This window comes from Talpa europaea (genome assembly GCF_964194135.1).
Source record: "Talpa europaea genome assembly, chromosome: 3".
In the NCBI taxonomy this organism is placed as follows: Eukaryota; Metazoa; Chordata; class Mammalia; order Eulipotyphla; family Talpidae; genus Talpa; species Talpa europaea.
The window spans coordinates 92,700,268-92,723,076 of record NC_140069.1 but is presented as its reverse complement, the minus strand read 5'-3'; positions in this window follow the sequence as shown (position 1 = coordinate 92,723,076).

The following is a 22,809-nucleotide window of genomic DNA, read 5'->3' as shown; positions in this document are numbered from 1 at the left end:
TGTATGCTTAGCTTAAAAGAAACTACAAAACTCTTTTCCAAAGTGGCTATATCATTTTGCTTTCCAACCAGCAGTGCATGAAACCTTCAATTGCTCCTCATCCTTGTCAATGTTGATATTGTGATTTTTGTGATTTGTTGGTTTTTTTTTTGAGTATGTGGTGTTATCACAATGTAGTTTTAATTGTACTTTCCTAATAACTAATGATATTAAATATATTTTCACATTAAATATATTTGACACTTTTTTTTTAAGATTTATTTATTTATTTATACAAGCACTGGGTACAGTCAGAAGTGCTGGAGAGTGAATGAATTCACCAGAGCCAGAGAGGGGAAGAACAGGCAGACTAACGAAATACACTGATGAGGGGAGCAGCGGGTGCGGCAAGAGAGGTCTGTGCATGTGGGACCCTCACCGGTGGCACGGGATTGAACCGGTGCTGCAGAGGCTGCGGGCAGCTTTGCAGCCCAGTGCTCAACCGCTGCGCCAGAGGGGAGGTCCTAGTTTTATAATTCATTTTAAGTTAATTTTTATGTATAATACAATAGTAAGATCAAGAGTTATTATTATCTTTTTGTAGATTGATGTCTAATTTTCTTAGCAGCATTTGTTGAAAACCCTATATATCCTTTCTCATTTGAATTGCCTTTGAATCTTTGGCAAAAAAATTAGTAGACCATACTTATGTAAACTGGACATGCTTTTCTTTCATTAATATAGTTAATACTGTCCTTTTTTGATCGCTTGCTTTATAGACAGTTTTGAAATCAGGCAGTGTGAATACCTCAGCAATAATGAGTCTTCCATTATATGAACATGGGGTATCTCTTCATTTATTTCAGTCATCTTTCATTCTTTCATTTCTTTCATTGATTTTGAAGTTTTCAACATACAGATTGTAGTCATTTTGTTAACTTATAGCTAATAATTTCATGCTTTTTGTGATTTTATAAATATACTTTATAAAATTTTGCTAAGAAAATTCAACTCTGTTGGTTACTGTAAATATACTGAAATGCAGTTGACTTTTTAAATATAGGCCTGAATCCATAATAAAAGCTAACTCACTCTAATAGAGTTTTTGTAGAACTTTTAGAAATGTTTATCTTTGTCCACAAGTGGAAGTCATTTTATTCTTGTCCTTTCAATTTACATAAACTTAATTTATTTTTCTTTCTTTACTCATTAACTACAACTTCCAGTATGTGTTAAACAGAAGTGGTGAGAGCAGATATCCTTGATGTTTTCATGATCTTAGTGGGAAAACATTCAGTCTTTCTACATTAAGTATGATTTAGCTGTACTATTTTCTTAGATGCACTTTGTCAAAATGAGGAATTTCCCTTTTATTCCTAACGGTCTGAGAATTTTTGTTATTACTGGTTTTCTAAGTTTATCAAATGATTTTCCTGAACCATTGAGATATCGCTTTCTTAAGTCTGTTTACTCAGTGAATTATGTTAATTGATTTTCTAACATTGAGCCTGTTTTATAATGCTAAGATTATTGTCACTTGTGCATGATGCAGTGTTATACTTTGTATATACTGCTGGATTTTATTTGCTAAGATTTGTTGAGGGTTTTTGCATCTATGTTGATGAAAGATATTGGGTAACAGTTTTCTGTTCAGTGTAATTTCTTCATATGGTTTTGGCATCAGGTATTGCTGACCTCAGAATATGAGTTGTAGTATTCTTTTTCCTTGAAGTTTTGGGAAGATTTTGGGTATAATTAATGCTATTTTTCCCCTAAGTGTTTGCTAGAATTTGCCAGTCATCTGGTCCTGGATATTCTCTTGTTGGCAAGTTTCAACTAGGAATTCAACTTCTTTTAAGTGCTGTGTGTCATCATTTAGATTATCTATTTTTTGGGAAGGTGAGTTTAGTTTCAGAAGTCAGTGTCTCTCAAGGAATTTGTGTATTTCTTTTGAGTTAATGTGTTACTGATATTTGAAATTTCAAAAATTAATACTGTCACTTTTCCTCCCCCTGTTTTTGTGTCTATCTGCTCAGGGTTTTACTAATTTTGTTGAACTTTACAGGTACCAGTTTTTTATTTCATTGATTATAGCCACTTTTCTTTTTAAAACTTTAGATGATACTATTCTCATTCTTACACTTTTATTCTACTTACCTTGGGTTTAATTTGTATTATTTTTCTTGTTTCTTCAAGTGGAAGCTTAGATAATTGATATGAGCTCTTTCTTCTTCTCTAATAGACATATATTATCAAGACATATTTGCTTTAGAAGGAAGGCAAATGTGGGAATATTAAATATCATTTTATTAACTTCTTGAGTAATTCTTTTGCTATTGTAAAACACACTTTGTGTGATTTTTATTTTTATAAATTGGTCGAGATTATTTCATTAAATGGTCAGTGTTCTTTGTATAATTGAAAAGAATGGGTATTCTTTTGTTGGATGGGTTGTCTTATAAAATTATCAATTAGCTCAATTTGGTTGGTCCAGGTATCACATTCTTACTGATTTTCTTACTATTTGTTTTATCAAATGCAGAGACAGAGGATGATTAAATTTCCAACTCTAATTGTGGAATGTCCATTTCAGCTTTCAGATTTATCAGTTTTTGTATTTGTATTTTGATTTTTGTTGTTGTTGTTATAGCTGCAAACACATTTAGAATTGTAATACTGCTCTTTACTCTGGAAATATTTCTTGCTTTGAAATTGACTTTTTCTGATATTAACAAAGCCACTGTATTTTTGTTCAATTAGTGCTTGCGTGGTATACCTTTTCCATACTTTTTCCTTTGACCTATTTCAATCTTTAGATTTTAACTGGCTTTATTCTAACCAGAATGTGTTTTCTCTTGCTTTTTATTTTCTAATCTAATAATTTCTGACTTCCATGTTTTGTTTTGTTGATTTGTCTTTATTATAATTATTGCTATGATTGGATTAAAATCCACCATCTCACTTATTATTTTCTTTTTATCCATTTTTTCTTTTTCTGCATGATTTTAGTTGAGTATTCTTTCACTTTCCATTTTAATTATCTTATAATTAGATTACTGTTATTCTAAATTTTAAAAATCTTTTATCTCATGCCCTGACATTGGCAATACACATCTCTCATTAATATTAAATAGTATTTTACCTCTTAATGTATAGGTGGTATCTTAAAACAGTACACTTACAATTTTTTTCTCTCAGCCTTTGTGCTATTGTTGCCATAGATTTTACTTTTATATCTTCTATAAACACAATACATTTGTATGATTTTGTGCTTCAAAGTCAATTTTGGGCTTCCTGGTGTTTGAGCACAGCACTGTGAAGCTGTCCGCAGCCTCTGCAGCACTGGTTCGATTCCCGGTTGGCCAGGGAGATTCCCACATGGCACAGCAGACCTCTCCTGTCTCGCCTGCTGCTCCCCTCAGTAGTGTATTTCCCTCACTCTGCCTGTTCTGTTCCCTGCTCTGTCTCTGGTGAATCCTCTAACCCTCCCGCCCATCTGGCCTGTACCCTGGTTCTTGTACACATGAATAAATAAATCTTCAAAAAAAAAAAAAGTCAATTTTAAGTGCCCTTACAAATAAAAAAAATTTCATGTTTAATTTCATTTTAATCATTTTCAGAGATCTTTAATTCTTCATATAAATCTAAGTGTCTGTCTCACATTCTTTCTTCCTGAATAACTTCCTTTTACATTCCATAATACATGTGTACTACCAACAAATTCTCTATCTTTCTTTGCCTCAAGAAGTCTTTAATTTCCCCCCATTTTTGAAGTATATTTTTATTGTGATTTGGCTTCTGAATTTCAGGTTTTTTGGGGTATGTTTTCTTGCTCTCATACTTTCGAATGATAAATCTATTGTCATTTTTACCTTTTATTTCTATATGTAATGCACCTTTTTCTCTGGTTGTTTTAAAGAGTTTATTTTTACTTTCATTACCTTTTATATCTATTAAAAATTATTTGTATTGCTTGGAAATTTCTGAGCTTCTGGGAGTCTGTGCATTTGCTGTCCTTAGTTCTTTTGAGAAAATGATTAACCATCGTCTGTTAAAATAACTTTGTCTGTCCCATTCTCGTCTTCTGGGACTTCAATTGGTATGTTAGACTATTTCATATTGTTTTATAGTTCTTGGGTGTTCTCATCTGTTTTCTTCACTCTTTCATTTTTGGGTAACTTTTTTTTTTTTCACTGTTTCTTTTTTTTTTTTTTTAAGATTTTATTTATTTATACAAGCACTAGGGTACAGGCCAGAGGCGCGGGAGGGTAAGAGAATTCACCAGAGACAAAGCAGGGAACAGAACAGGCAGACTGGGAAATACACTGCTGAGGGGAGCAGCAGACAAGACAGGAGAGGTCTGCGCTCCATGTGGGAATCTCCCTGGCAGGCTGGGAATCGAACTGGCGCTGCAGAGGCTGTGGACAGCGTCACAGTGCTGTGCTCAACCCGCTGCACCACCAGGAAGGCCCTTGGGTAACTTCTTTTGACCTGTTTTTAAGTTTGCTGATTTTTTAATTCTGCTGCATCGTGTCAAAGTGACACTTGAGAGTATTCTTCATTCTGTTTCTCTCTATTTGTTTCGAGCATTTGAAATTGAATCTTTCTTACAGTTTTTATATCTCTACTGAAGTTCAGTATTTCTGCTGGAGCCTCTAACATGTTTATTATAGTAATTTAAAATTTTATATACTCAATATATAGTCTGTCTTTGAATCTATCTGATTTTGTCATTTGCTTTTCCTCTCATGAGTAGTTATTTTGGCCTTATTTTTTGTATGTCTCAAAAGTTTCATTGAATATTTGGTGTCACGCACAGAACAGTAGAGAGTAAAGTAACCAGTATTTGTGTTTGGAAATGGGTCCTCTTCTGTTAGGCTATTATGGTGTGGTGTTCAACTTTTAAAAAGTAAACTGATTTTGGTTCTTTTGTTGCTATGGATTCATTCACTATATGCTTGACTTCAAATACCTCTATTTGAAAGTATTTGCTTATGCATTTAGGATGAGGTCTCATTTGCCACTACTTTTTTCTTTAATGTCCCTACTCGAACCTCAGCATATGACCTTCTTTGTATAGTTGTACTACACACACAGGTTCTCTCCAGTAATCCCACTTCTCTCCATTCATGCAGCTGCTGTTATTTCTTTGGTTATTGCTACCCTAGGGGAGAGGTGTTTTCTGTTTTATTAGTTGGAGAATCATGGAGTCTTGGAGAAGAATGACAAAGGTGATAAAAATTCTCTTTGCATCAGCAATTTTCAGGGGTGCTACGTTTTCATATTGGCCCACCCTGGATGTTAGGAATTCATGAAAAATTTTAACTGAGTTTGTCTCATTCCCTTGAATGACTGTCTGGGATTTCTCCTATTCTCATCAGTGAGCCCATGCTATGTCCCCTCTCTCATTGAAGACACTGTCTTTTCTTATAGGCTTTAGAGGAGTTGGATACCCTGTGACTTCATTTCTTTAGGGTCAAGAAAAATTAAGAATTGTGGCTTATCCAATCTTTCTTAGTTGATAGAGTAAGAATGATACCATATTTCTACATCTTATAAAATCAGAAGCACATACTTTTCCATATAAGACTTTCAGCATTTTCACTTTAATCATATCAGGTGGATATGATGCTGTTCTGATTTTGACTATTTTTGTATTTTTTTCTGTTCTAAAATAGAGCTTGGTTTAGGAAAATCTGATGCTAGACTGCAGAATTTCAAAAGGAAGATAACTGAACAGTCTACGGAAGGTGATTCTACATGAAAGAACCACATCCTTGGGTACTGAGTTGTCCTCATAGCCACTGGAATAATCTGTCTCCTCTTTATTGCCAAATTATGAACATAATGAGTCATAGGGACATTTCTAAATATATCAACAGCCTTTCAAAGTGTTTCAGGGGTAAATCCATCAATTATGGTCATGAGAAAGGTCATAATAGTACAGGCTTTCATCATAATCCAGCACCCCCTCACCCCTCGCCCCCCTGTTTGCCTTGGGTATGTTGAAATGCTGTTATTGTTCAGTTAGAAACATTGTTCATTTTTGAAGATGACTTACTGGAAATGAGTAAAATATCTGAAAGAGGTCATCCCATTTGAAGCCCTATTTCCTCATTCAAAAGCTTTTTGTGTCATAAAAGTATCTCAAAAACTCTTCTGTGAGATTCATCAACCTCTCTCATTCTAAACCATTGATTAGAATCCACAACTTCAACTGAAGAACAGATTCTCTGTGGATTTGGATGCCAGCCATTTTCACTGAATTCCCCTCTCACACACTCCTGTTAATAACAAAAGCAGTGTTAATAACTCTGCTGTGTCCCTTTTACCCAGCATGGTGGGTATTTTTGAAATTGTAACTCTGGCAGCCTCAGACAATCCATAAAGTTCTCTGTAAGTTCAATGTGGCTATATTATAGGGTGGAATCTTATAGAAACCACCCCCAAATTAGCCTTGGGTAAAAGAAAATTGTTCTGAATCCTATTTTGTTGAATTGTGTGTTCCCTCCCTACCAAAAGCAATGATCTGGCAACTTGACACAGCCTACATAAATAAACTCATATATCAGGGATCAGGAAATCAGAAAACACTTCAAAATTAAATATTAAAAGCTATACCAAAGCCAGTACTTTTAGCCTAGAATTTTAAAGTTTTATTATCCTCTTATATTTGTAATTTAATACAGTAGTGCTTTCCTTTGGACACTTTTAGTCCAAAATCATAAGGCTTTGTCAAACCTCAGGAGATTATTCATCAAAATGGTAATTTTAGTAACCTGATTGCATCTTCTGCCCATCATGGCATATCAGTTTTCTCCTGAAGATTATGGTTCTTATTTTCCATGTTCTATTTAGATAGAAAAATAATTTCAAAAAGAAATTGTACCTCTTTCTTGCCTGCTTATAATTTGCAATTCATATATTTTTCTCTTCCAATTAATTTGGAGTCATCTTCTTTTTTCTTTTTTCTGTTTTTCTTTTTTTTTAAAGTACTTCATCACTCACTGTTACTTGTCCTCCATGTATTTATACTAACAATGAGTGGTGAAGTTCTCAAACTTCTGTGAAGTTCTGGAACCACATCATAAGTTTTTTGACACAAAAGTAGGACATGTTTATTTTGGAAGAAAAGCAACATTAGTGAAGACCAGACCATTTGGATATATTTTTGTTTGTACTAGAAATAAATTAATCAAACCAGAAAAATTGCCTAGCAACATCTACATTAAAAAGATTCCATAACAAAAATGAAACCACATGGAGGATAAGATAGAAGACAGCCTGAGCCTGCTCTAGATAAGAGTCCGTGTGTTAATGAAGCTGCTTTTCAAAGCTAAACAGAGAAGGTGGAAAAGAATTTACAGTTAAATTCAAAAGATGAACTAAGTTAATTGTAGACTGACAAGTATTGTCTATTTGGTTTCATATTCTGTACAAGGAGCTTTATATACATCTCACTTAATTCTCATAAAAGTAGTTATCGACAATGATAGAAAGGAAGGGGCACATTAAAAGTCAATTTTTAAAACCCAATGTCTACCTTTTTAGATTTTCACTAGATTCTTACCATTTCTAGAAACTTAGGAAAATTAGTTATCTTCAATTGTAGATGGAAAGCAGTGTATTTTGAAAATATGTATTTTTATAGACTTGAAGTAGAAAGAACTAGTCATTCAGAAAATTAATTAGCCTGTCCAATTTCTCAAACTTTCTAATAAATAGAGTTCTTTTCACATTGAAGCAGACACATAGGTTGTGGACCATATCTAGGCAGAAATATGGAAGCTTCATTGATGGGCAAAGCTCGACACAGCTACTTTTGATTTGTGGGGAAGGTGATTCTGAGAATGAGAACAAAGAAGTGATGTTTGGTGCTGGGGGTGGGGAGTCATGCCAAAAACAAACTGTAAATCATGTAAATAATAGAAATAAAGGGTTTTTGTTGTTGTTCTGAGAAAAAAAAATCATTACCAAATTGTAGCACAGCAAAGAGGGTAGCTAAAAATAAAGAATTTTTTAAAATGTATTATTCTACTAAGGCAGGGACAGGGAAACATGTTACCAAAGGATTACTGTGAAGACATGCTGTAGTACCAGATGGAAATGCAGCAAGGATCAATACTTGATGGCAGAGATGACCTGGTTTCTGGATCAGCTGGTTTATAGAACACTACTTTCTTTTCTGTTATTTGTGAGACTATGAAGAAAGTTTGCATCCAGTGAAAAATGGGAATCTTAAAGAGTTTCACATGATTAGGTATTTGCATAGTCATTGTCATTAATCCTTTATTTCGCTTTAAGATCACTTTCTATATGGCAACAGTCCTGAGAATGCTAGTAGAATATGAGGAGAATATGCAAGGGAAGAAAGTAGTGGCATGCTTATGGCTTTCTGATCCCATAGCCATGCTTTTCAACATATAATCATACAGTGAATTCCATGGTTTAGATATTTGCACGGTTTTCTTGGTTACACCTTTTTGGTGTGTGGGTGTGTATGTTTGTGTGTAGTTTGTGTTTTTTTAAATCTTGTATGCTGTGATCCAAGGCACTCAAACCCTATAGATTTTAGCAGTTTCGGTAGCTTACAAGACTCCGAACAAATTAAAAAGGAGCAGAAAACTCTTAAAAGTAGTTTTTTTTTTTCTTATACCATCCTCCAGCCTCTCTCTTCATTGGTTAATATGTTTTGTTCAGTGTGAGCAACATTAGACTTCCTCTTGTACTCTTCTCCAGTCTTCATCGGGCTATCAAGAAGGTCATGTTATCCAGGCCAGAAAAAAATATCAGAATGAGATAGAACTGAGATCTTATAAATGTTTAATTAATTTTACTCTTCAAATTAAGCAGGGACAGAATTTTGTCTTTCTTGGCAGAAGGGGAGCCCATCCTTTCTGGTCATCCTTATGCTAAATTCATTGAGAATCAACTGACAAATGATTTGGCTCCCCTGAGAATCACTTGGCCTAACTTCTAACAGTGTTATGAGAAAGTCTATTTTTCATGTTGAATCTTAGTTTCAGACTTTCTGCCTTCATCTCTATTTGTACTTTCTCATCCCTGTGACATACACATATCCTCATAGATAAGACATTCCCTCCTTGTTCTAACAGACTCAGGGACACAATTTCCCCTTCTTATGCCACATAACTGCCTGTAAGTACTCCTAGAAAGTTTCCTAGATGCTTTATTTAGAACTAACCATAAGTAGTCAGTGACTCTCAAAGACATCCTAAGAATATTATAGAGGAATCTTCAAGATTACCAAACCCAAGAGGAACGGTAGTTGTGATAGTCTTCTAGCATGTTTCCTAAAAATTACACAAAACTTAAAGTACACATATATATCATCATGAGTAAAAAGGACTTTTACTATTATATGGAATATGAGTAAAAATAATTTTCTGTTACAGACACCTAGAGAGTCTTGTCTGTAAAAAGGAAAAAAAAAACAACATCAGAAATGTATAGTCTTGCTTTTTAAATATCCTGTATTTGTTTCTCCCACACCCTTTTATTATTGTTGTTACTATTTTGATGGTAACATTTAACATAAGATTTACCCTTTTGGTAAATGTTTAAGTGTACAATACAATATTGGTAACTATAGGTGCTGTACTGTAGAGTAGAGCTTTGGGGTTATTCATCTTATGTAACCAAAACTTTGTACTCTTTGACTTACACTTCCCCATGTCTCTTCTCCCTTCAGTCTTGACAACCACATTCTACACTCTGCTTCTACGAGTTTGACTATTCAGATATCATATAAGTGGTATCATGCAGTAACTGTCTCTGTGCCTGGTTTATGTCACTAATCATAATATCCTCTAGAATCTCTATGTTGTCACAAACAGCAGGCTTTTCTTCTTTTTTAAAGGCTGAATAACAATACATTGTATGTAAGATAGAACATATTCTTTATCCATTAGTCTGTTGGTAGATATTTAGCTTGCTTCCATGTTGTGGCCACTGTGAATAATGCTGCAATGAACTTAGGGGCTCAGAGCTCTCTTGGAAACAGTGCTTTCAGGTCTTCTGGATAAATACTTAGAAGTGGAATTTCTGGATTGTGTTATAGCCTTATTTTAAATTTTTGAGGAAACTATACTGTTTTCCACAGTGGCTGCACCAGTTTACATTGCTGTCAACAGTGCACAAGGGTAACCTTTTCTCCACGTTAGGTTTTGCAGGAGCTCAGAGCTGGTGACAGCTGATTTTGGTAAAAATGTTGATATTTGGGAGTTAACACCTGACATGTGGAAAATGTTTTTGAAGTTCTATATTTAAATAGTCTCTCTCAACCTAGTTTATGTCAAAGTAGGTGAAGTCTGTTTTGTTGTCCCTGATGGTGCTCTCTGTGCACTGCTGCTTCTTCCCTTTCTTAGTAACACACCCTCCTCCCCTTCACCAATCCAAAAACTTCACATTGAAGTGCTATTAAATTGGTGAGGCATGATCCTGTCTGGTATAATTGGGGTGCCAAGGATCTTCTCCAAGTCAGGGTCTAGACCTTTCTCATTAAGATATACTCCTTCAAATAGCCTTATGCCAGCTACGGGTTTCTGTAGAAATGTGAGTGTGTGTGTCTTTGTGTGTTTCATGAATATGCATACAAAAGGCACTAGTAGTGTGCGGAAATGAAATGATGTCTGTGATCTTCAGCCTAGATATTTCATAAGTGACTACTGCTTATCTTCTTTCCACATTATTCATATACAAACACCCCCTGGAGAGTGTATTTATTAAGAATAGTACCACAGAAAAGCTCATTTTCTGTTTACTTGTTCCAAATTGTCTAGGACCTAATACCAGCTGGAATCCTACATTTTCAAATACACTGGGAAGTGAGAACAATGAGTTGGCTTGGTGAGGAGGATGAGCATAAGAGGGAAGACTTATTTTCCACGTCTGCAGAACTTTGTTAATCCTTGCCATGGAGGACTCATTGTATTGTGGACAAGGGAAGTCCCCTTTTGAAAAATGTTTCAATCATTTATATTGTAGTCCTACGTCATTGACTCTGCTTTGCTTTGAAAGCAGATACACTCTCATATGAATGAGGACACTGTTAGTGATTTTTGCAGAGACTATTCATTTTCTTCCTTATGATATGAGGAAAACAAGTTTCAACTTAGAAAATCTGGGTAATACCAAATAATACAAAAGAAGACAGACCTAAATATTACCATCCAGAAATATTTTGTATTAATATTTTGGTGACTATCCTTCCAGTCCTATTTTTTTAAAAGGTCTATGTAGAGAGAGAGAAAGGATGGAGGAAAGGAAATAAGGAGAGAGAAACTTATTTGTCTTACTGCTTTGTAGCCTCTTCCCATCTTTTTTTTTAATCTTTTAATTTTTTTTTTAATTTTTACATCATTGTTCATTTTTAAACAGTATTTGCTTCCCCCACCACCTCAGGTGTAGTCCCCATAGAGTTTCCTTCCCCAATGCACCTATGCACCATCACCTCAGTCCCCTGTGCTCCTCCCTCCCTCCCTCCCTCTGATCCCTCTCCCTCCTCCTCCCCTGCAGGATGTCTCTGGTTTATAATTGTCTGTTTTTGCTTTGTTGTGTTTTGTACTGTTATTATTTTTTTACACTGATGTTTTATGGGGTTCCCCATATTCCTGCTATAAGTGAAACCATCCGATATGGCCTCTTCCCATCTTTTAGATCTTTGTGGACATTTTCCCATGACCATAAATGTTCCTCTATAATAGTAATTCCCAACAAGGGGCTGTTTCCATCCCCAGGGAACATTTGGTAATGTCTGAAAACAACTTTTGTTTTGTCATCTACTGGTAGAAGCTAGCGATGCTACTAAACATCCTACAGTGTCTGACCCACAGCACAAATTATGATGTCCAAAATGTTAATAATGCTGAACTTTAGAAACTCTCCTTTAAACCATTATTTTAAATATTTTTTTTTTATAGAGGCATGTTTATTTCTTTATTTATTTGTTTTGTTTGTTCTGTTTACACATGCACTGGGTACAGTCAGAAGTGCAGGAGGGTGAGAGAATTCACCAGAGCCAGAGCGGGGAGCAGAGCAGACAGAAGGACCGAAGTACACTGCTGAGGGGAGCAGCGGGCCACAGGAGAGGTCTGCGCGCCATGTGGGACCCTCCTCAGGTGTCCGGGGAGCAGCCGGGGATCGAACCGGCGCTGCAGAGGCCGCGGGCAGCTTTGTAACCCAGCGCTCAACCGCTGCGCCACCGGGGAGGTCCTAAACCATTATTTTAAATAGCTACTTACTACTCTAGACTAAAAGAGAATTACCGATTGTTCCACTATTGGAAAATTAGATTGTTTCCATTTTTTGCTATTATAAATATCGACTGGTCTTGGTTACACATAATTGTGTAGACTTTTACTTAAATAGGACTAGAAAAACTTCAAAACAAAAACTGCTTTTTTTTTTTTTAAGATTTATTTATACAAGCACTGGGGTTCAGGCCAGAGGTGTGGGAGGGTGAGAGAATCCACCAGAGCCAGAGTGGGGAGCAGAGCAGGCAGAAGGACTGAAGTACACTGCTGAGGGGAGCAGCAGGCGGCAGGAGAGGTCTGCGCGCCATATGGGACCCTCCTCCAGAGGCCGGGGAGCAGCCGGGGATCAAACCGGCGCTGCAGAGGCTGCGGGCAGCTTCACAGCCCAGCGCTCAACTGCTTTGCCACCAAGGGAGGCCCAACGTTATTGTTTTTTTTTAGAAAGTTGATTTCAATAAATATTCATATTGGTATGAAACCCTGTCTTTATGTATTTTTTTTTTGGTTATAAATGTTCCATTACTAAAGTTACTAAAGTTCCATTCTGAGAAAGTATCATAGTTTACTTGAAGAGACTTTTTGATTCTTAATTCATACAGAAGACTTCAGAGAAGCAAGGAGAAATATGGGACCCTGACTTCACCCTGACCACTCACAGGGAGTTTGGGGATGAAATAGGCATAAGTGGACATTTGTAACATTCTCATTTATTACTGTTCTACCTTTAGACTAAAGTGTTTGCGTATCTCGATCTTGGAATGACCAACGTCTAGAAAGCAATAATAATTTGACCAGAATTTATGAATAGGTATTTGCACTTTAAAATCTAAACCATCAGGCCTCCACAGTGGCGCAGCGGTTGAGCGCTGGGTTGCAAAGCTGCCCGCAACCTCTACAGCGCCAGTTCGATCCCCAGCTGCTCCCTGGCCACCAGAGGAGGGTCCCACATGGCGTGCAGACCTCTCCTGTCGCCTGCTGCTCCCCTCAGCAGTGTATTTCGTCAGTCGGCCTGTTCTGCTCCCCGCTCTGGCTCTGGTGAATTCACTCACCCTCCCGTGCTTCTGACTGTACCCAGTGCTTGTATAAATAAATAAATATATAAATCTTAAAAAAAAAAAAATCTAAACCATCAGATTAAAATGGAATTATCCATCTCAAATGTTTGCATAGAGCCAGACATGCAATTAGTAAGTGTTCCATACATTTTGACTATTACTACTATGTTAGACTTAGCACAATTAAGTCTTCCAACTTTCCCAGATTTTCTGTTAGGTACTGCAGCATGTCCGATGTGGCCATTCATTGTTTCCTTAGCCATTGATTATCCTTTTAGACATGACAACTCTCCTTGGTTAGAGCCTGTATTGCTAAGCTCAGATGCAAATCACCAATATGTGTAGCTGAGCTTGAAAAATAATCACAAAAGGAAACATTCAGCTTTTTAGAAAAGGCGTTCTTCCGTGAAAACTCGACATACATACACGAAAGGACCAAGTGAATATAGGTATGTTTTCCTACTTCAAATTAGTCATACTTATTATTTCATCAAATTAATTTGTATCATAATGTGATTGTTTTCCTTTCCATTTCTCTTTATCAGAAATCAGGCTTAGGTTTATCATATCAATAGCAACTGAAAATTCTTTTCGGTGTTAGACTTTTTACTTACAGTGTTTTCCAATATCTCTTGATCTGTGCTCAGATGTCTTTAAAACTCCTTTTTAGTGGCCACTTTCCATTAACTCAATCCCTCCTGGATATTCCCAGATCCCAGCACTGGGCTTGAAAGTATCATCTGTCCTCAAAATGTGGTGATTGAACCAACTGAATGTGATACGGTCTCCAGCATTTATGATATGCTTTCCAAGGGGTTAAATACAATGAAGAAAAATAGTTGTTTACTTTTCTTTACTCATTCAATCAATCTTTACATTGCCTTTCCTTTAAAAAAGAAGCAAAAGCCCAATGTTTCTGTTACTTCAGAGGCTTAGAAGGCAGTGGAATATAACATAACAAAACAGAATAACTAGTCTTTTAATTTTCTTAGATTTAACCAGTGTGTTTACATTTGATTTCAAGATCCCTTTAAATATATTATAAAATAGGAAATACAATATTTTAATGTGTTTATGCTGTTTTTTCATAAAAGATGAGGAGGCACTGACCACACACAGACACATCTTCTTTTTCTCAGTGTTCTGCTGTAGATTTCTTTCACTGTTTTCATAAAATGAAGTCAGTCTAATTCCAAAAAGTTCAAACTGTTATCTCATCAGAAATAGCTCATTGCCTAATCTTGCACAATAAACTAAAGTTTCACTTTTGCACTGTGAGATTCTTGGGAGGAAATTGTCATTTTTATACATGCAGTATTTGCATGTCATCAGAAAAATTTTCAATTGTTATTTACATCTCTGAGTAAGTATATTAGTGTTAGAATCTTTATCCCTTGCCCTCCTATTTTTTACCCATTGCCCAACTGCAAATTGTGTAGAAATCCTGTGCAACATGAATAAATCCTGCGCAGTTGCTAGTTCCTTGGAATGCAGCAGGCATTCTTGTTTTGTGCTCTTATAAAAGGAATGCTTTCACATTTTGCCATGGAGACCATACTGACCACAGGCTTTTAAAGAAACACTCTACCCTATTCCTTTCTATTCCTAGTGATTTACAATTTTTTAAAATCATAGATGCTACTAAATTTTATTTAGGGCTTTTTCTGCTTCCTTTGGAAGGATGCTGATTTAGCTAGCATAACCAGTTAATGTATATAGTCATTGATTTTCCTGTATAGTGTTAACCTTCTGTGCCTGGATAAACCCAAATTGGTCATGATGGTTTGCCTTTTTTTTTTAATTTAAATTTTATTTTTATGTTCCCCATACAATTACAACTCCCTTATTTTGACCCCAATCCCTCCTTTCCCCGCCCCCCACACCCCATAGAGTGTCTCTGGTTCATAGTTGTTTGTTGATTTTGATATTTTGTTTCTTATAGTTATTCTTTTTCCTGGTCCCTTATTTAAGTTTTCTAGATTCCTGCTATGAGTGAGACCATCTGTTATTTTTCTTTTTCTTTCTGGCTTATTTCGCTGAGCACGATCCCTTCCAACTCATGATGGTTTGCCTTTTATATTCATTACTGGATTTAGTTTGCTAGTATTTAATTTAGTTGTACCTATGTTCAAGACTAAATTTGGCTTCTAATTTTTCTTTACTTAGAGTCCTTTGGTAAAAACAAATTTTTTACTTGTTTTAGAAAATAAGTCGTGCAATATTCTTTATTCTTCTGTTTTCTGGATAATATTTGTAGGATTCACTTAAAATGATTGGTAGATGGTCTCTGTTATGTCATTTGGGCTTGGTGTTTTCTTTGTGGGATGATTGTTAACTATTAATTTTAGTGTTTCAATATTCTCAGAATTTCTTACTGAATTGATTTTGTTAAATTATTTTTAAAACATTGAATTTAGCTGTTTTAAAATTTGGTGTATAGGTTATTCAGAATATCCTCTTACTAATATTTTAATCTCTACCATTATGCCTCCCTTTGCATTTCTAATGTTTGTGAATTTTCTTGATTAATCTTTGAGGTTTTTTTTTTATTTTTCAGTCTTTTTAAAACATAACAACATTGACTTTTAATTGTCTCTATTTTTGTTTAATTTTTGTCTTTCATGCCCTCAATATTTTCTTTTACTACTTTGGTTTTTTTTTTCCCCAGTTATGGTAAGCTGGTTGTTTGGTTTATTAATTTTTAGAAACTTATAAAATTTCTTAAGCAATCCATCTCAATACTTATTAAACTATGTTTTATATATTTTTTACATATTATTGTATTTCATTACCTTTCATTTTTAAATATTTTCAATTTCCATAATGATTTTTTTAACTACATACCATCTACATAAATCATGGTATGTTCTTTTTTTTAAAATTAATTTATTTATTTATATAAGCACTGGGTACAGTCAGAAGCGCGGGAGGGTGAGAGAATTCACCAGAGCCAGAGCGGAGAACAGAACAGGCAGACTGAAGAAATACACTGCTGAGGGGAGCAGCGGGCGGCAGGAGAGGTCTGCGCGCCATGTGGGACCCTCACCTGGGGGCCGGGGATTGAACCGGTGCTGCAGAGGCTGCGGGTAGCTCCACAACCAAGCACTCAACCGCTGTGCCATCAGGGAGGCCTCCATAATGATATTTTGGTTTCTATTTTTTGAAATATGTTTTTAATTTGAAACATATGATAGGTTTCTAATTATCTCTGAATTATTGTATTGAAGCCAGATAGTGTGGTCTGTGTGATATAATTCTTTAAAGTTTTTGGAGTCTTGATTTCTAGCAACTTTTATAGTCTTTTTATACATGAAAATTTATTCTGTATAATGTATTTTATACGTCCATTAGGTAAAAATAAGTAATTTTGCTGGTCAAACATTGTATAGCTTTCTTTGTCACTTTGTCAGTGTTCTATGATTTTTTATTTATCTTGCTTTAGGGATTCACTGAGATTTCTAAATCTAAAACTATTCAACATTTCTGTAAAATTCTTAGCCCACCATATTTTTAAATGCTAATTTCTACCCAATTCTATTTTTTCTTTTTGTATTACTGGACTCTGACATGCACAGAGATTAGGCCTTCTCACTTTAATCCTTATGTCCTTTAATTCCTTGCATTATTTTCTATCTCATTCTACACTCTGAACAGTTTCTTCAGATTTTCTATCAATTTATTTGTGTTCTTTCATTTCCAATTTATTGTTTAATCAATATATTGATTTTTTTATATTAGAATATATTTATCTTTTTATTTTTAGATATATATTTCTTTGTTATATTTATTTCTTTGTATATGTTTCTTTGTTAGACCTGTTTGATTCTTTTCTTCACCTGCATAGTATTTCTATTAGCATATAACATACACTTCATGTTTGGTGTCAGATTATTCCAGTATCTGAAATTTTTGCACTCTGAATCTACTATGTATTGCCTCTAATAACTCTCACTCATGCTGCCCATTTCTTTGCATGACTTATGATTTTTTTGACTTTGAAATCTCATTCTTGATTTAATGCATTATTTGAGATCTGATTGCAAATCTATTGCTTTGGAGTATGATTATTTTTGTTTCTTCCCGGTGGGTTGGTTTATAATAACGTGGTGGATCCAGGTAACTATAGAGGGAAATGATATTACCATATCAGGCAAGAATTTGTTTTTTACTGTTTCCTCTCATGTAATTTTTATGTCATATAAGCATAGTTTAGGAAAGCTCTAACACTTTGTACATATTTTTCCTCTTTTTAAATTCTGTTCACTTTTCTTTCCCTATTTAATATTTTTAATAACCAGAAAGAAGAAATTTAAGATTTTTAAGCCAATTGGAGGGTTTGTAGTCAACTGTGTACTAGTAAATGTCTTAAGTAGCCATTTTTGAACATCTTTAAAGGCTAAAACTTGGTGAGAAAATGAAGCAGATGCTTGTCTCTCTAGTTTATGGGGTGCGGTTAATGATTCTGCAGTATTCTTTCTAGCTATCCTGCATGTTGTAATGGTGATGTCATCAGAAAATCATCTGTTTCTGCAAGGAGCAGTATTATAGCCCTTGGATGTTGCTCAACCCACAGACTAATTAAATCCTTATTTTCTCTCTCTTTTCTTCTCTTTCCAAAATTGTATCAATCATTCAAATATAATATATACATATATTATAATTATTATTGTTGTGGACATTATATGACTAAGTAGTTTTTTCTAACCACTTGCTCATTTTATGCATGGATTGTAAATAATATTTTACAGTAAAAAGTGGCAGAAGAATAGCATTAGATCGGAGTCAGAACTACAACATTTCTTATTAATTGCTTATATTTCAGTGCTTTTTCAATACATTTAAAGATTTTCTTTGGGAAGAAAATATTTCTATTTTAAAGTTCTATCATTGTATGTGGATTAAAGTCCATTCAAATTGGTAAATTGAAAGTCAATACTATCATAAATGATAATTGTTACATAATTTAAAATTATGTAACCTAAGTAATACTTTTCCTCTAAAATCTTTCAAATAACCTTAATTATTTTCATAAATAGAGGGATTTTTACGTGTAAAAAAATTATCTGGCCCATCACTGGTGGTCAATAAGCTTTTATAATGTGAATGAAACGAATGTTCCATTTTTGATCTGGGAATTCATATTACATATCTTATCTGATTCCATATTTTTGGAGGCATAACTTCAAATTCTAAAGTTTCAGGAAAATGTTGTAATTCAAATAGCTAGTCTTCACAATACCTGTAGAAGCTGATGGTGGGGATGGGGAACACTAACCCTGCATCCCAAACTAATGTTGAGGCTATATGTAGCATCTGGATGTAGTCTGTCTACAAATTGTTCTTCTCCAGATCAAAAGAGTAGATAAAATTAAATGTGTTATAATGTATTTATAGGTCTGATATATCAAAGGGGATAAATATGTAAAAAAATTTTGTTTACATTTTATTTTTTTTTATTTTCTTAAAGAATTTTATTAATTAATTTATTTATACAAGCACTGGGTACAGTCAGAAGCGTGGGAGGGTGAGAGAATTCACCAGAGCCAGAGCGGGGAGCAGAACAGGCAGACTGACAAAATATACTGCTGAGGGGAGCAGTGGGAGAGAGAGGAGAGGTCTGTCACACTATGTGGGACCCTCACCAGCAGCTGGGGATGGAACCAGGGCTGCAGAGGCTGCGGGCAGCTTCGCAGCTCAGTGCTCAACTGCTGCGCCACCAGGGGAGACCCTGTTTACATTTTTAAAAGATAGGATTATCAGGAAAGAAGAAAGACAGCTAACTATATCAAATTCTTAAGCATTGTCCATTGTGTTTCATTTTTGACTTGATATTTGAACACCAGCTTAATTGTTGCCTTGAACATGTCAATTCTCATTCTACATGACAGGGTACCTGGTGAAAGAGATTTAATAAAAAAAAAAAAATCCACTTAGCAATGTCTTTGCCAGGCAGGGTAGAGAATGTTGATCACAGGCAATTTCAATGCCCAAAGGGAATATGTTAGAGGTCAAACTTTCCTTAGGTTTGAGATAGTTAACAGAATTGACAATTTATATAAATATTGGAGATACCACCAACCAAAGATCTAAATAAAACTGTGAAATAATCTGTTGGAACACACAGTTACTAGGTCTTCATACATGTTCAGTTTAGGATTGTGAATGGAGTTGAAGGTACTTTGACATGAATATCAGAAAAAAAAAAAAAGAGTTTCTCAAAAAGAGGCTATTGTTTGAGATTGTAACCAACAGAGGGTTTTAAAGATTCATTAACTGATACTTTGGTGGAATATTCTATAGCTACCTTTGTCTTGCTGAAGCCTTCCATTAATCTTCCAATTCTTTGTCTCTGTCTATTCTGATAGCCAATCAATCTACAAAATTTTTTCATGTTTTGTTTTTCTTTTGTTTTAAAAGATATATTTATTTATGCATACAAGAACTGGGTTGTAGGCTAGAGGTGAGAGGGTGAGAAGATTCACCAGAGACAGAGCAGGGAGCAGAACAGACAGATCTAATGAAATACACTGCTGAGGGGAGCAGCGGATGAAACAGGAGAGGTCTGCTGCATCATGTGGGATAGCTCCCTAGCCAGGGATCAAACTCATGCTGCAGTGGCTTGGGATAGCTTATTGTGCTGTCTCTTTAACCCCTGAACCATCAAGGAGACCCACAAATTTTGGTTTTCACTATAGTATGTACACTTTTTGTTTAGTTTAAATCACTTTCCCCCTTATTTCTTGCTTCCAGTGTCCTCTCTGATATTGGGGGATATTTCATATGTTTCCTTTGAAATCAACTTTGGTCTTAATTCTATTTAATGTAGTGACCACTGTACATATTTTTCTATTAGTGGAAAATTAATAGAGTTCTCTTTGAGTTCAAATAACTCAGAGCACATTTGCTACCTTAAGTAGTAAAGTGGATGAGGGTGATCCTCTTGATGAGTTTAGTTGGTAGAGCTGTTGCTATTTTTCTCTACGAGAGTTTTTTTTTTTCAGATTTATTTACTTATGCATACAAGAACTGGGGTTCAGGCCAGCGATGGGGGGTGAGAGGATTCACCAGAGAGAGCGGGAAGCAGAACAGGTAGATTGACTGAAATATACTACTGAGGGGAGCAGTGGGTGAGTCAGGAGAGGTCTGCTGCCCCATGTGGGTAGCCCCCTGACTGGGGATTGAGCTCATGCTGCAGTGGCTGTGGATAGCTTCATAGGTTGCATCTTAACCACTTGTGCCACCAGGTAGGCCCCACTAGGAGAGATTTTTAAGAAGGTCCTTGGGATGTGTAAAGGACAAAGTGGAAAAATGGGATGAGAAAATGCTCAGGATGGACAGATTTGCTTACTCATGTTGCTAATCCCTCCTCACCCAGGCAGGCTAGGGCTGTGTCCTACCTAGCCATATTCTGGAATGTCTCCTGCTTTCCTGTCTCATGGTGGTGATGGGAGAGCAATGTTCTTCCTAAAGAAATGGAGGAGAGGGAAGAACACACAAAAAATTTTCTCTTTTCCATCCATTATGCCCTTGAACCTCTAGGGTGGTCTGAATTCTAGTGGAAGTCACTGGAAAGATGAAAGATTTCTGGAGACAAGCAGGCAACTGCTGAATGACTCAAAAGTATGGCAGGGCTGTGAGTGTGGCAAGGAACAAGGAAGTAGATATTTGTGCAACACACCTCACTACTTTCTGACCTCTGCTATCAGTAAATTGGCTCTTGAAAGCACTCTCTCCCCTCTTCCCTTTTTGTTTTATTTCCCTTCCAGGAGGAGTATAATTCTTCCTCTGTGGGATGAAAAAAAAAATCCAGAAATCATCCATGATCCACATACAAGTGAGTCTGTTGTGTTTCATCATTTATATTCCTGTGTGATGAAGAATACTTTTTATTTTATAAGCAGCTGATGTAGTAGTCCTATCAACATGCAGCTATAAAAGCCAAGCATCTGTAAATCCTCTTGATAAATATTTGTGGCGTTTCAAAATGCTCACATCTGAGCATAATAAATCAGTCTGCAAGACAGTCTCCTATGAAAGCCGTTTGGCAACATACTACCACATTCTGACCATGGGAACTTCCTCATGGGGGTGAGGGGGAAATATCTTATTTATGTGGCCGGTACTATCTGGAGGACTTACCTGGCTGTCAAGTGCTCTCCAGCATGGCAGGCTCCTAATGTGGCTCTTTTTTTAATGGACATCATTGTGGGATTTTGATCATTGGTCCCCTCCCCTTCCCCTACCTGACACTATAAAATCTTGCTGCAGGAGATGCTCTCTCTAGCCAACCCACTTTATCTTATTCTCTTTGCCTAATCTAGTGGTGCCTACCACTCCGTAGTTTTATTTATATTGGCATCATTCAGATGTGTCAAGTCTGGTCATCTTACATTAGGTGCTTCCCAGGTTACTTAACCCAGTGTGCTGCTGTAGTCTTCCAACTCTGGTAGCTCAGGCCACTTCAAGACATTTTTCACCCTTTCTACTTCTGGTATCTTGAGACAGGACGGTAATTTTGTACAGCTCAGAAAGTGTGAGGGTAGCAGGGGTCCATGTATGAGACCTCGAAGTCTCCCCTTATTCAGTCAAATTTTAGCACAATTCATGTGAGGAGAATGATAAGTAGACAAACTGACTAGAAGCATTTACATTATTTAGGCCAAATAGTTTAAACTTTCACTGGACCATGTGGATGAGGTGAGAGTGGGGGAAATCAAGATGACTAAGTATTTGAGGAATATCAGTTTTGGAATCAAATGGCTGTGTTTTAAGACACAGCTGAATCTAGGGTGAGTCTACCTTCTGTATAGTACTCCACTGGAGACCACTAGCCCTCCATCTGAGTATAGACAGGGGTTTCTGGTTGGATTAATGAGTGTGTTTCAGTTTCAGAGAATTGAGAATGTTTTTCTCTGACAATGCCTGTAGATGTCACTAAAGTAAATGACACTTTATCTTTGACTTGACAATGGGGCTAAAGAAGTACACAAGAAAGAAATAAAAAAAATCAGTAGTTCCTGATGTTTCTCTATTTTGTTACATTAACATCACACAACATAGCAACAACATTACCACAATTCAGTGTTGGAAAATTACAACAGTTGTCATTTATCTTAAGAAAAGAAAGTATACTTAGCAACAATCTTCAATTTATAACAGGAAGGGGAAAAATCCTTCCTTCCATGCATTTTTCCCACATAGATACATCTCTTTCAGGCTAGAAAACACATTTCCTTTATTATTAAATGTGCTATTTCAAGCTAAGAATATTGTCGCTTCATGAAAGGAAAATTTTCACATAGGCATTGACTGAAAAGACAATGATGAAAAGAAAGTTTTAAAACACTTTTGAGGAAGCATTCAATTCTAAAGGCATTTAAATGGTTATTTTCTTTGCATTGGTTTAAAAAAAAAACCTAAATTTTGATCATCTAGAAAAGATATGTTCTTTTTTCTTTTAGGAAAGGGAAACAGTGTGACATTATCTAGGAATGCCATCT